Below are 14,081 nucleotides of genomic sequence, written 5' to 3'. Positions count from 1 at the left end.
AGGAATTGCGCACAGAAGAAGTGTTCACTATATATATTCTGTATAAGGAAAAAAAACAAAGGGCCATAATTAGGTAAAAAATTATCCAATCACAAAACCCCGACAATATGTGCTAGGGCACTTGATGACAAAGCTTCTGTGAAAGTTTGAACAAAAATCCGTTGAGAAATGTAGGAAGAGTTCAGCACAGAAGAATTTGTTCAATTCTGTACAAGGAAAAAAATCAAAGGGCCATAATAAGGTCAAATATTATCCAATCACAAAACCCTGACAATATGCGCTAGGGCACTTGATGAAAAAGCTTCTGTGAAAGTTTGGTCAAAATCCGTTGAGAAATGTAGGAGAAGTTGCGCACTGTAGAAAATGTTCACTATATATTCTATATAAGGAAAAAAAACAAAGGGCCATAATTAGGTCAAATATTATCTAATCGCAAAACACCGACAATATGCGCCAGGGCACTTGATGACAAAGCTTCTGTGAAAGTTTGGTCAAACCCGTTGAGAAATGTAGGAGGAGTTGCGCACAGAAGAAATTGTTCACTATATATTCTATATAATGAAAAAAAACAAAGGGCCATAATTAGGTCAAATATATACCAATTGCAAAACCCTGACAATATGTGTCAGGGCACTTGATGACAAAGCTTCTGAGAAAGTTTGGTCAAAATCCGTTGAGAAATGTAAGAGGAGTTGCGCACAAAAGAAATTGTTCACTATATATTCTATATAAGGAAAAAAAAACAAAGGGCCATAATTAGGTCAAATATTATCTAATCGCAAAACCCCGACAATATGCGCCAGGGCACTTGATGACAAAGCTTCTGTGAAAAGTTTGGTCAAAATCCGTTGAGAAATGTAGGAGGAGTTGCGCAAAGAAGAAATTGTTTACGTCCGCCCGCCCGCCCGCCCCGCCGACATACCTCAATCTAATAACCAGTTTTTTCCTTCGGAAAACCTGGTTAATAAAATTAGGCCACAATATGACCAGATTTTAAGACTACAAGTCACATAATGTTATCCCTTTGATTATGAGAATTTTTACTATGAAAATTACAAAAACTTTCAAATTTACAGCAACAGACTAATGTCCTCTATATAAATTTAACAAGTAAAAAACTTGTATAATTCCAAGAAACTTGTGGAAAAGTCTATTTGTTGTAGTTATCTCACCAAAAAATCAGAACACGCCCAACTGTGACACCCTGGCTTATCTAAAAACTATACTTGCTGGACATTAAACAATATATTTATGATATTTGTGACAATGAATGCTGCTAAAAATATTAATGTCAGTCGTATTTGAAATCATTTCTCAAGTGAGGAACATTATTATTAAAATACAACAATTGTTCTCACTTCTCAGTTTCATCTACAATGTTTAACAATAAACAGACTTCTACTTTAACAATTAGAGAAAAAAAACATCCTTTCAGTTTCAATGTAAGCTATCAGTTAAAGCAGCATGCCTCTAGATGAATGCTAATTTGCATAAACATTTGAAAATGTATTTAACAGTATTGTGAAGTTACCAAATGAATGCAAATTGAACATTATCAATGGCAACCCATGTAAAATACCAAAAACACCAAAAATATCTCAAAATATGCAAAAATAGCCCTTACTGCGTTAAGGCAGTAGAATCATACTTAAAAATCGGTCATTAATTACACATAAAATGGAAATTATAAGTAGAATTTTGAATTTGTTTACTTTTTCCTAAAATCTTAGTACATTTTTCTCAGGTTTGATTCTATTGAGATATTTTGCTCATCTGGAGGCATGTATCTCTAAACTTTCTTTTTAATGAGCATGTACATTTATTTACCTTAGATTTCTGATAAAAAAATAACTACAAGTTTCACTTCCTAAAACATGTCAGTGTTATCTTTCTCACCTTAACAACTAACACCAGACACAAACATGAAGCATGCAGACAAAAAAATAAATGAAGTAGAAGTTTAACTGAGCTCAAATTACATGATTTTCCTCATCTACTTTAACAGTTGACATGGCAATTATCTCAAAATTTAGGCTGCTGTCTACATTGGCTAGCAACAACTTTGCAAAAACTTTAATTTACCACTTCCTACTTACAGCTAAAATGTTAGAATTTCAACAGTGATCTTGAACATTAAAATGAAACCTTATTTTTCCTTTGATAATGATTTCAATACCACAAGGTTTCAGGTACCAATTCTTTGAAATCTCGAATGAATTTTATCAACAAAATTAGCATAGTGTAATATCACATCTACATGTACTACCTGTGATCTCCAAAAAAATGATACAAGTTGAATCTAATAACATGCAATAATTGATACAATGATAGGAAGTAACAGGTTATTGTAATTGTAGTAACACTTGTACACATTGAATTGTATGGACTAAGTAAATGATACAACCATCAAAATATCAATAAACATTCTACTGGCAATGGACAGTATCTAAATCCTCATTCCACAAAATCTATGTAGTGATTCTGCACACTGTTATTAATTTAGCCAATGAAATATGCACATTCAAAAAACTTTAGGTGTGCAGTCTTTAGTAGAGCCTATTCATACACCTCTTAAGAATGTTGCAAGTTTTAATACTGAAAATACAAACTAAAACTGCCTAGTGCACCCAAGACTCTAAGAGTTCATTTAGTCTTCTTTGTTGAAAATTTGGAAATGATTATTTCTTCATATATCTTTCTTCAAAAGAACCTTTCTATACGAAAAAAAAAAATTCCCAAAATTTCAATTTTCTCTACCTTCCTATTAATCAAGTTTAACACAACAATTGTCATTTATTGTAATTAATGCCTTTAATTCATTGTGCATATTTTAACATGTAAAAAAACAACACATTTCTAACAAGCCGCATTGATCCTACACATTATGACATTTGAATGTAGCAACAAGCCAACAACAAAAAAAAACTCAAACAGGTAGTGTTGTTTTCTTCTTTAAAAAACAATTGCACATTAATTATCTTAATACAATTTTTGAATTAGACCCAGCTTGTATGATATCAACAATAATAAATCAAGTATAAACAAAAATGATTCATTAAAAGAGAATGTAGTACATAATTATATTTCTCTTTTCACTAGTAGCTCTAATTATCATCCAAATCTGTCATGAAACAAAATAATCTGTAGTATTTATCAACATTGCTTTCAGCAACAAATTATAACTTGCATATACATAAACAAAATTAATGTATACAACTTCACTGTTTATTATTCAATTTTCCTAGTGTTTTTTTTTTCCTCTCAAATAATGAAAAAAGTTTAATTTACCTTGAAACTTTACAAAATTCTTTAAATTCCTTCTTCACAACAATGCTTGCTCCAAAGAAATAACACTGAATACCCAATAAATTATATTTCCTTCTTTTGATTTAAAACTGAAATATTATGTGCAAATCACCACGGCACAGGGAAAATATATTATTTCTTTGCTGTTTTTTTTTAAACCTGAAAAATCCAACTAATATTAACTGAGACAGTTTATTCACTGATGTATAACAGTTGTAACTTACTTTATTTGGTAGTAAATACGACTCGACTGTCAACGACTCGACTGTCAACAAATACTACCTTTATGAGCAATATCCTTATATGGTTAGTTATATGACTGCAAGTGTCAATGACATAAATTTTATGCTGAAGTAACACAATTCATTACGATTTATAGCCCTATGATGATTACTGTAACATCTGTGATAGAATTCTGGCAATGATTTAACGCCATTGTTGAGTGAATCATTACCTACAATGCACTTTTGTTTACGGAATCATAACCACATTCCATAGAATTTGTAAATAATAATTATAAGTGATCCTAAAATACTACATGTACATAATTCTAACCATCCTGGGGTTTTAAGGATGAACTCACCTGATTTTGGTCATGTACATGACAGTAAATTATATAAATTCTAAACTCTGTTTAAAATATCTTTCATTGTTACTGAGTTCCATATCTAAACAGTGATTTTTCCCACTAATTTGGGATGAGCCCTAGGCCACTTGATTTTGGGAAAAATTACCACTAAAATTGCTAAATTGGGAAGTAAAATAGCAGGTTTAAGTTCAATTTTTTGGGAAAACTGCGTGATTTTGAAGAAAATTTCACTAGGGAAGAGGCCTTTTATCGGAGTCTGTTATATAAGCAGAAAAATCACTGCTAAAGATCATCTCATTTTTCATAATCTTTTCCCAGCTGACTTTGTTGATTGCTCAAAACATTTCATTGACTTAATTGGGTGGAAAAAAGATTATAGAAAATCAGAAGAATTTCACACAGAAATTGTTACAATACAGGCAAGGAAACTGCTCTCTATGTAGGGATTTATGCACTTTAATTGAAGTAGACCCATTAAGTATAATTATAAACAAAAAAATTCATACAATTTAAGTATGTAAATGCATGGGCGAGAGAAAGTATTCTAGCATTATACTTAAGTAGGAGTTTCACAATTTCTTGCCACAAATCGAAAAACTGCTATTTTTGTTTAATAACTCAGGGGTCATAACTCTGCTTATCTCAAATAAATGTGCAGCAAAATACTAAGGAATAAATATTTATGCAACTGAACTGCCATTTAGGATAAACTGCACATGGATCATGCATATAACTTATATATTTATAAAATAAAACATATTATGCATTTATGAATGAGTCATCTTCTAAATATATATTTTCAAAACATATAATTCATTCTTGATAGTTTGCCAATATTTGAAGGTGAAGAATGGTAAAGCTTTTGTTTTGTTGTTTCACACATGCACAATTGAATATTTAACTAGGAATCAAATTTCAAAATTCAATCAAATAAATATGGTACATATAATAAAGAAAGAACAAGCTATCTGTCAAATTAACAGTTACATAATTCATACTTAACAGGAAACAATTACCACTTGTGTTAAAATGAGGTTCTTTGGGGTTTTTTTAAATGTTACAAGTGGCACTATTGAGTAGCGAAAGTAAAACTACACTTAGAATTGTTCATCTGAAAAAAACAAATTATGCTAATTGTTAAAAGGGAAGTTTACTATCATAATGAAAGGCATGTCTATGCTTTAATTCAAACAAAATGAAACAAAAACAAATATTTTTTTCCAAAATAAGCACCTTGAAAACTTAAGAGTTTCAAGTAGCCAAACAGCTTCCTTATCACTTATGAACAATTAAACATATTATGATGATTCAAGAACACTGATCTTGAAAGGCAGTGTGCAAATAAAACTTGATATATAACAGAAAACTTTCTTTTCAGTCTCGAAAGTTTCTTTTAATAAATGAAGATATTTCCAACACTGTAAAGTAATTGCATAATTTCTATACAGTCCTCTATCCACAAAAGTATCACCAACTTAGATCTTACAAGAGCTGTCCAGGGAGCATCAAGCTCTTCTTTCTTTGTTCTGTATAGTAAACTCATTTTCTACCTAAAAAAATCTGAATTTAAGGTCACAATCACCTTTGACTTTTTAACCTGACAGGCAGAACTCATCAAAAGACAATATAGGTCATTTTGACCTTGACCTCAACTTTTAACAACCTAGGGCAGGTAGACCTAATCAAGGTGCATTGGCACACACAATTTAGGTTCCTTGATCAATGTACTTTGATTTAACAGCCAGTTTTCCAATCACAGTAACCATGTGATCTGAAATTGGGCGTGGCATGTAGAACTCATCAAGGTCTGTTCTTCAGACAAAGTAGGTCAATGCGCTTTCATTTAATGGCAAATTACTGGTCACAGTGACTTTTTGACCTGCAAATGTCTGGGATAGGTAGAACATTTTGACAAACAGATTTCAGTTACTTTGAATGAAAATGGGTGTGGCAATAACACTTACTACATTGTATCCACTGCATCAACATATTGAATAGTTTAAATGTAATAACTTTCTTAGTATTGAAGATAATAACAAGTTAACCAAAGATTAACAAATACATTTGTACTTTGCAGCCAAGTGGGTTATGATAAAAGCTCCACCTTTTCTTTATGCACTCTTATCTATTGCTCTAATTTTTTGGCAAGCTCTATATGCCTTTATAAATTTTCTTAAGTAACTAAACAAAAACAAAAAACAAGAGCAGCGCATGCATGTCTGTTAAAAGTTCTAAGTTAAAAAGAGCCATAACTCCAAAATATTGCTTTTAATTAGAATGATGCCCCTTGTTTTACAACTGCACCGTGTCATAATAACCAAATATTCCACGTTTCGTGTTGATAACTTTTAAAAATGTGCAAATAATAGGCTAATTTAAAGTTTTTGCATGACGACAAAGCCTCAGCAATCGTAATAGGCTAAATAATTTGACCTTTTCTGCTAAAAACCTTCAATAATGCCGTATGAATGCAGTCTGTGAAATTAGGGTTTAAAAATTGTTTTCATTCGGGCAACCAATTCAAGAAAATGTGGTTGTCCGAAGTAAAAACTGGTTGCCCGAACATTTTCATCAGAAAATCTCCAAGCAATTAATTGATCAAATCTGCAAACTTATCTTCAGTTGGAAACAGTCATAAATGTAAGCAAACTAATTGTATACTATTTGATATCTTGCATTTTATCACTATTCCTTGACATTTTGATGAATACTTTATGCAAATTTTTACTTGTTCATCGAGCAAGTAAACATTTAAAAATTAGTTGCCAGGACCAAAAAATTGTTGTCTCGGGCAATAGGACAACTGCTAATTTCGCAAACTGTGAATGTGAGTTGTAGGTATAGGACAGCATGCATAAGTTCAAACGAATCAGGGTCAGCTAGGCCCTTAAACGTACTCTGCCCCCGAGTCAGCTCGGCCATATTCCACAGGTCAACTCAGCCCATAATTATATATTACTGGTAATGATTACTTTTAGTACTTTTTATATTATCTGCTGCACAGTAAATGGGCCAATTGTGTTAGCATCTAAGTCAAAAAATAAAGTTAAACATACAAGGTGATATTTGCTTTTTTTAAGTACCTTAGGGTGTCTATAACAATATTTTGTGAAAGAAAGGATAACTTTTTGGATACTTTTTTCAAAATATTACGTCTCTTGCGGACTGTGTGGGTAGGGGACGGATGTTACAAATATATACTTAAAGTCTGAATATCTTACAGTTTATAAGAAAAATTGTATTATTTCTCTTTATTTTATCAAAATATTATGTGTTCTGATAAATGTTACCAAAAAAATCCAGAAAATTCATCTTAGATATAATAATATTTGCTTTCAAATTTTCTGCATTTTCACACAAAATGAAATTTTCAAACATGTTAGAAACAGAGAGAAAAAAACAAGGATAGGTACACCAAATCATACTTAAATCAAATATGCAATCACATTTCTTATAAAACAGTAGAAATTATAGGACTTGCTTATGTATATTTCTTGTCAGATAATCCAAAAATGAATTGTATCAGGGGGACGGATGTTACATTTTTGGGGGGACGGATGTTACACTAGATGTTTAAAGCTCATAGTTCATACTTTTTTTGGTTTTATTTTAAAGTAATGATATTTATAAGAGAATATGCTTTGTATAGTACAATAAATGTAAAATAATTGAACAAATTGTGAGAAAAAATGTATAAATATACCCGACAATTATGTAGCTTCTTACTATTTGCGTTTCACAATGAAAAGTTGCATTGACTTAGTTTTCTTACATTTATCTTACATTTGAATGAACATTGAAATGTTTGGAATAAAATAAAAACATTTCTAATTAAATAAAAGAATCTTTGTTACCAGATAATGCATTAATGTTAAAGATAGAATGTCATACCAACGGTACCTTTCTATACATGAAATTATTTACGAAATACTTTAGGTAAATATTAATAAGATTTATATTTGTAAAAGATATGATACAGTGTGGTTTTCAGATTGAAACATAATTATGCAAGCTTGAATTTCTCATTACTTAATACATAAATTATATACAATTAAAAATTTTCATTAAAAATTATAAGATTTTAAATTGTTGCAATTAAGTTCTATCGATTTGATGAAATTTAAAGTAAATTAAGTGGAATGTTAGCAGCATTATCCAAAGATTTCATTATGATTTAGTATCATAATCTCATTATTTCTAACTTTTAATAATTCTCTGTGTAAATATTTCAGTGTACATGAACTGCTTAATTTAATGAACTAATTTGTCATTCAATAAAATGTATAGGTGCAAAATAATTTGCGAAGGGTTTATTTACAGAATAATTTTCACAATTATCCCAACTCTTTCATTACAGGAATCCTTACCATATCCTTTACTTACAAGTTTCTTTCACTTTATTAACAATAATTAAAGGGGTCAAATTGTATGAAAATATGCTTGAGTTTTTTTTGGGGGAAAAAAATCTAAAAATTTTAATCAGGGTGTTGAATTATATTTCTTTATTTGTTTATTTTTCATTGACTACATATTTAGCCTATAAAATTTTTAAGTTCAATAAATCCTTTGACTTAATTGATCTACAACTTTAATACTTGAAACTGATATGGTAGTCCCTCCCACTGTTTTTAAGCATAATATATATCATCCTTAATTGGCACCCCTACTGTTTTGTAATATATCACCAATTTACAATATACACAGCTCCCAATATACAGCTCGTTAACTTCCAATAAAGTGCCAGCCCCTTCTGTGTGTATATAGTTAGGATCCATATCCCACTGTTTTATGAGGGGCTGTGAAACATGATTTGTTAATTATTAAAGGCTAAAGAATTTGTTTTAACAATTGACCAATTTAAATCATAAAGATACTTTCAACATCTTTATCGCTTGCACATCTTTCTATATATACTGTTATGGATTTTGTGTTTGTTTCGTCTAGTTTTTTTTTTAAATAGTATTTTATTTGTTGTGTGAAACATTCCTATACAGTTACAGCTTACTACTTCTCTATCATGCATCATAAGAACAAGATAAGTTTCGTATTACTGTAAAAAGAATTTTTAGTTCAATTCTGTAACATGATACATCCGTCCCCTTCTGTACCCTTAGTTTGTAAACACAGAATAACAAAAGATTATATTTGTTATAAATTCATATAAGCTTAAATATTATCTTAATAAACTCAAAGGTCCACCTGATGTTAAAAAATAACATATAGATTTTATTTCAAAGTAAATAATTTTGTTTTCAGAGCAAAAAATACTGATTTTTTTTCAAAATTAAGGAATTTAGTGTTCACAAATAATATTTTTTTATAAATACATCATTTTAGTGCTTTATTTATGTTATTTCTTCATTTTTCATTGTAACTTTGGTGTTTTAGTGTAAAATTCCCTTTTCAGTTACAGTTAATGTGAGATTTAATAAGCACCTTATATAGGGGGACGGATGTTACGGGGACGGATGTTACAGACAACTTTTACATTATTGTATTTTTTTTCTCATAAACATAGAAATTGGCATTTTTTGTAACATTTTCATTGTAAGGCTATCATTAAGCACCAGAAACATTGTTTTTTATGAGTATTGTTTTATAATTGGATATTTTATGAGAGGGGGACGGATGTTACAGTTTTTTCATCACAGAATTTTTTTTACCACTATATTGCCTACTATGGTAAAAATGTTTGAAAATTTGAATTGAAAACACTTTACATATGTTTTTAATTCATATTTCATTAGATTGAGACAATAAAGTTATATTTTATTTGTTATTGCTTAAAGGTATACTTGTTTACTTAACAACTGAATTTTGAAAAAACTGATGCATTACAAAAGTCTGATTTTACTAAAATTATCTTAACGATAAAAACCAGGATGATGTATACCAAGTATTATATATCACTGGAAAAGTTATAAAATTTTCCATGTGCATGTAAAAACATTTAAGTGATAAATTAAAACAGATAATAGTGGTGTTAATTCTAAAAACACCAAAAAAACAGATGCTAACACATTACATGTAAAATGGGACATTTTTAGGGTATAAAAATGTCTGTATCTTTATTTTGGGTGATGCTATCACAAAAAATTTTTGGGCACATTTGCTTCATAGTAAGTCCTTTGTAAAAACATTAAAAAATAATAGAAAATGCCATATATTATTTGAAAAAGCCTGCATTACATGTATTTTTGAAAAATTGGCCCATTTACTGTGCAGCAGGCAATATGTTTTAAACATAACTTTCATTCGTTTATATACCTCTACTCAAAGATAATGAAAAGTTTTATTGACGAAAGTACCAATTTGTATGCGATTTTGTAGAGAAAGGAAGAATTTACAATTTATATGCATGTTTTGTCTACTTCAGATGTTTTTAGTAAAAAATATTGTTAAAACAGCACTGGTCATATTGAAGAACAAACAGTGTTAAATACAATATTTAACATTTATTAAAATTCAATCCAAAAACTTTAATTATGGATCAATATAAATTTAACATATATTGTATTGATATCTCAAATGTTGATATCTCTTCTTAACAAAGATAATTTCAAACAATACGTACATCCAACCTTTTCAATTTCTGTTTGTAATTGATCGTACTCCTGAGTACTTTTATAATAATCTAGATACTCATTAATTGTTTTATTAACTAAGCAATCTAAACAAGATATCCTTATATAATTTTTAATAGAGGGCTGAGTTGACCTGTGCCAAGTTGACTTTTTATCAGTTCAAACCAGGTCATAATTCTGTCAAAATCCATGTTAAGAGTTATGGGACTTGTACAGGATTCAACACATTCCCTTCACTAGTTATAGAGATAACAAATTGCACGTTAAATTTACCCTCTTAATTTGACACCGGCACTTGGGTGAGTAACACTATAATAGATTTCTATACAGTATCAGTGTATAGCTAAAAGTAAAAAGCTGATCTAGATAAATTTATTACAAATCTTTTACTTTGTATAAAATGGGTATAATATAAATCTCAAATTAAAAAAGTTGCATATGATTTTTTTTAAGGAAGAGATATCCTTAATTATGTGCTAAAACTTAAAAGTAAAACACCTGAAAGATCTCACACTCACTTCCGCATTTTGCAAATATTGAAAACAAAATAAGCTGATATCGCGCTGACGCGGGAATTGCTAAAATGCAATGTTCGAAGTATTCATAGCAGTGACATATTATATTCATTGTCAATATAATTTCTTGTTATTACCTGTAAAAGAGGAAATTCGAAATGAGGTCTTCTAAAACCAAAATGCGTATTTTTCTCAAATTTATTTGTCTTCAGAATATCCAAATGATGCGTATAGGTGTGTCAACGTCATAAACTGTAACCAATGAAAATTCACGAAAAAAAATCGAGATACTAAATACCGTTACCCGTCCTATTACCTTATTTATCATTTCAACATAAGGCTCCGCAGTACTAAATAATAGTAAATATAGTATGGCCTTTGTCTTGCGTGACAACATCTAGAGTAAGGCACGTCAGTGCTAGATTATCCTTTTGGAAATTAGAATTTTTGTTATTTAATATGTATAATATGATTGTATCAATGTTATTTCATGTCATATTTATATTAATTTTATGATAAAAGTGTGCTCTTGTATGCTGTTTGATGATCTCATTTATTTTATAAATATAGATATATATGTTCTTTCTTACTGTATGACATTATTATTGTATCATGTGCTATGTTCCAGAATGTATAAATAAACATAAAAATTAATAAAAATAATGTCAGGACATATTGGCATCGAATATGCAAACACTTGTGGTGTCGACATAGTGAATTTTCGTACTCTTTGTTCTATAGGAAATCAGTCACAGTTGAGGCTTAATTCTCGATTCCACTGTTCTTGATTAATTATATACTGTGTTCAATTTTAAACATTAACAATATCTAAGTCAAATGAGGCCAGAAATATAACATGTTAGCCATCTACTTTTTTTCAGAAATTCTGTGGTTAACACCGTTTAAATTCACCACTTTTATAACTCCTGACTGCTGGTGGGTAGTAAATTATTAATCCTTCCGCCAACAAACGAGTTTCTGGAGAATACACACAAAAAAAAATTTTAAAGTCATCCTATAACACACAAAAAATACACACATGCAATAAATACTGTACACTTAAATTATGACCATTCAAACTACAGAGAACTTAAATTGGGACACTTCAAAAGTTAAAAGAACTACTTTCTAATTCTATACGGGGGTGAGACTTTATCAGAACAGAGCTATATCTAATGTCATATATTTTAGGCATTAGTTTAACGTCTACCTAACCTTTGAAAAAAGGAAGGTTGTGAAGGGGTAGGGCATCAGACTGACTGACATATAGGAATGGATCCCTTATCTGGGACTTGTAAAATACACAGATGCGATTTCTGGTGACACACCAAGGAAGCAGTAATCTGGCATGACTTTATGAACATGTCTAGGTACATAAAGAGGGGTTCAATATTTATGAATTGTATGCTTGATACCTTTTTTGGCATCTCATATTTATAAATCCCGTTTCAGCCATATTTTAGTATTTACTGAGAATCAGGATATGAAAAGGCTTATTTTTGTCTAGAAATACACGTCTCAGAGACAATCTCTTAAAAGATGGTTTAATTAAGTCTGCGTTGGCCAATGCTTAGGAGACATAGATTGTAGCTTGCAATTTATAGTACTGTCCCATCGTCGGATACCCACGGCCGAACCATTAAAATTTGATTGCATGTTATGTAACATGTTTATCAATCGTGGGTATCCGACGATGGTACTGTCCATGAAAAAGCTTAATCAAACCCAGGCTGCAATATTTTCAATTTTGCCGTATATAGGATGCTCTTTTGGTATTCATTTCTCTCTATTTCTCATTAATATTTGTTCTTTTCAGCATGCTGTGATGCACAAATTTTAAATTCAGTTTACGAAGACTATCCAAAAAAGTTGACACCAAAGTACTGTTATGAAATTTTAACACACTATTTGCATTGTTGACAAAACATTAATTTTGTATCTATTATTGATATTATTATTGAACCTCATGGCAAATTAAATGGAAAAGAGGTCATTACAATATTTTTAATTTCTATTTAAAACCTCGAAATCTTGCAAACTGGCGTGAATAAATCTTTGACAATATTCGTCATCAAAATTTGTTATTTTTTGATGTACATTCCATAATCTGTAACATGCATCTAACATGATTTTCTGTGAATCGTATATCAGTGTATTTGATGTCTTTTATTAAATATTTGGAGATTATACATCAACTTGTTCTTACAGCTCACTTAATAAACTTATTAAACCAATTAATAAAAATGACACAGTTGGAGGTTCACAAACAAGGGAATGTCACAAAGTGTATGCAGGCCTCGACATTAGCGGTGGTCCGTTGGTCCGAGACCACCTAATTTTGGCAAGGACCACCTAATTTTAAAATGCACTGGTCCGTCGGACCACTTGAATTTTCTGGTTTGTGCAAGGCTCATTTGAGAGAATGGCGATTTGGTCAAAAACATGTTATATACATTTTGTTTAAAACCATTTGTCCTATGAACATGTATATGGTTCATTAATAGATTAATCTGATTAGTTAAAGAAGGTCTTAAATCATCAATAACTTTCATTTTAAGTCGCTAAAATTTTGTCTATGCAAGTTGAGTTAAGAATTTGTGATATTAAGCTAGGTACACATTGCATTCAAATGATGCTAGTAATGATGCATCGTCGGATTACCACGGCGGAACCTTTAACATTTATGTTATGTTACATGTTAATCACACGTGGGTATCCGACGATGGTAATTATGATATTGTATGGGATACCGTATGAACTTTCAATTTCATATACATGAATAATGACAGCAAACTAAAGGAACTAGAACTGGAAAAAATACATCTAGTAATTCTTTGCTTGTTATCTTTATTTTAACTGTTTAACGATAAGAGATCCATTTCTTCCAGAGTTAAAATTACTTTTTTTAAATAAAAGGTTAAAAATGCTCAATGTAAAAAATAAATGTCAAGCAACAGGGCGGTAAAAATTATGTAATAATAATAAATCTGTGAGAAAAATAAGCTAAACTATAGTTATATATAAAGTTGTTTTATTTTTAATCCTTTAGATATTTCCTTGTTTTAAGATAATTTATTAGTTTTTATT

General features: G+C 30.1%; 1 protein-coding gene across 4 annotated transcripts in view; it reads right to left on the bottom strand.

Annotated features, from left to right (window-relative positions):
- Window positions 1–11,291, bottom strand: part of LOC132737176 (thymosin beta-like) — a 39,180-nt gene extending 27,889 nt beyond the window's left edge. For 2 of the 4 annotated variants that reach the window (XM_060724428.1, XM_060724431.1), the window contains exon 1: window positions 11,132–11,291. The gene's annotated coding sequence lies outside the window, so the exon portion shown is untranslated. Of the gene's footprint in view, window positions 1–3,288; window positions 3,498–3,530; window positions 3,652–11,131 lie in introns of those variants that run through there. The other 2 variants (XM_060724430.1, XM_060724427.1) reach the window with 2 other exon arrangements.
- Between the last annotated feature and the right edge of the window lie 2,790 nt (window positions 11,292–14,081).

This window comes from Ruditapes philippinarum, unplaced genomic scaffold, assembly GCF_026571515.1.
Source record: "Ruditapes philippinarum isolate M1 unplaced genomic scaffold, ASM2657151v2 ctg8830_1_1_1_1, whole genome shotgun sequence".
Classification (NCBI taxonomy): domain Eukaryota; kingdom Metazoa; phylum Mollusca; class Bivalvia; order Venerida; family Veneridae; genus Ruditapes; species Ruditapes philippinarum.
The sequence above is the reverse complement of the archived record's forward strand: the minus strand, read 5'-3'. Positions and strand labels throughout refer to the sequence as shown.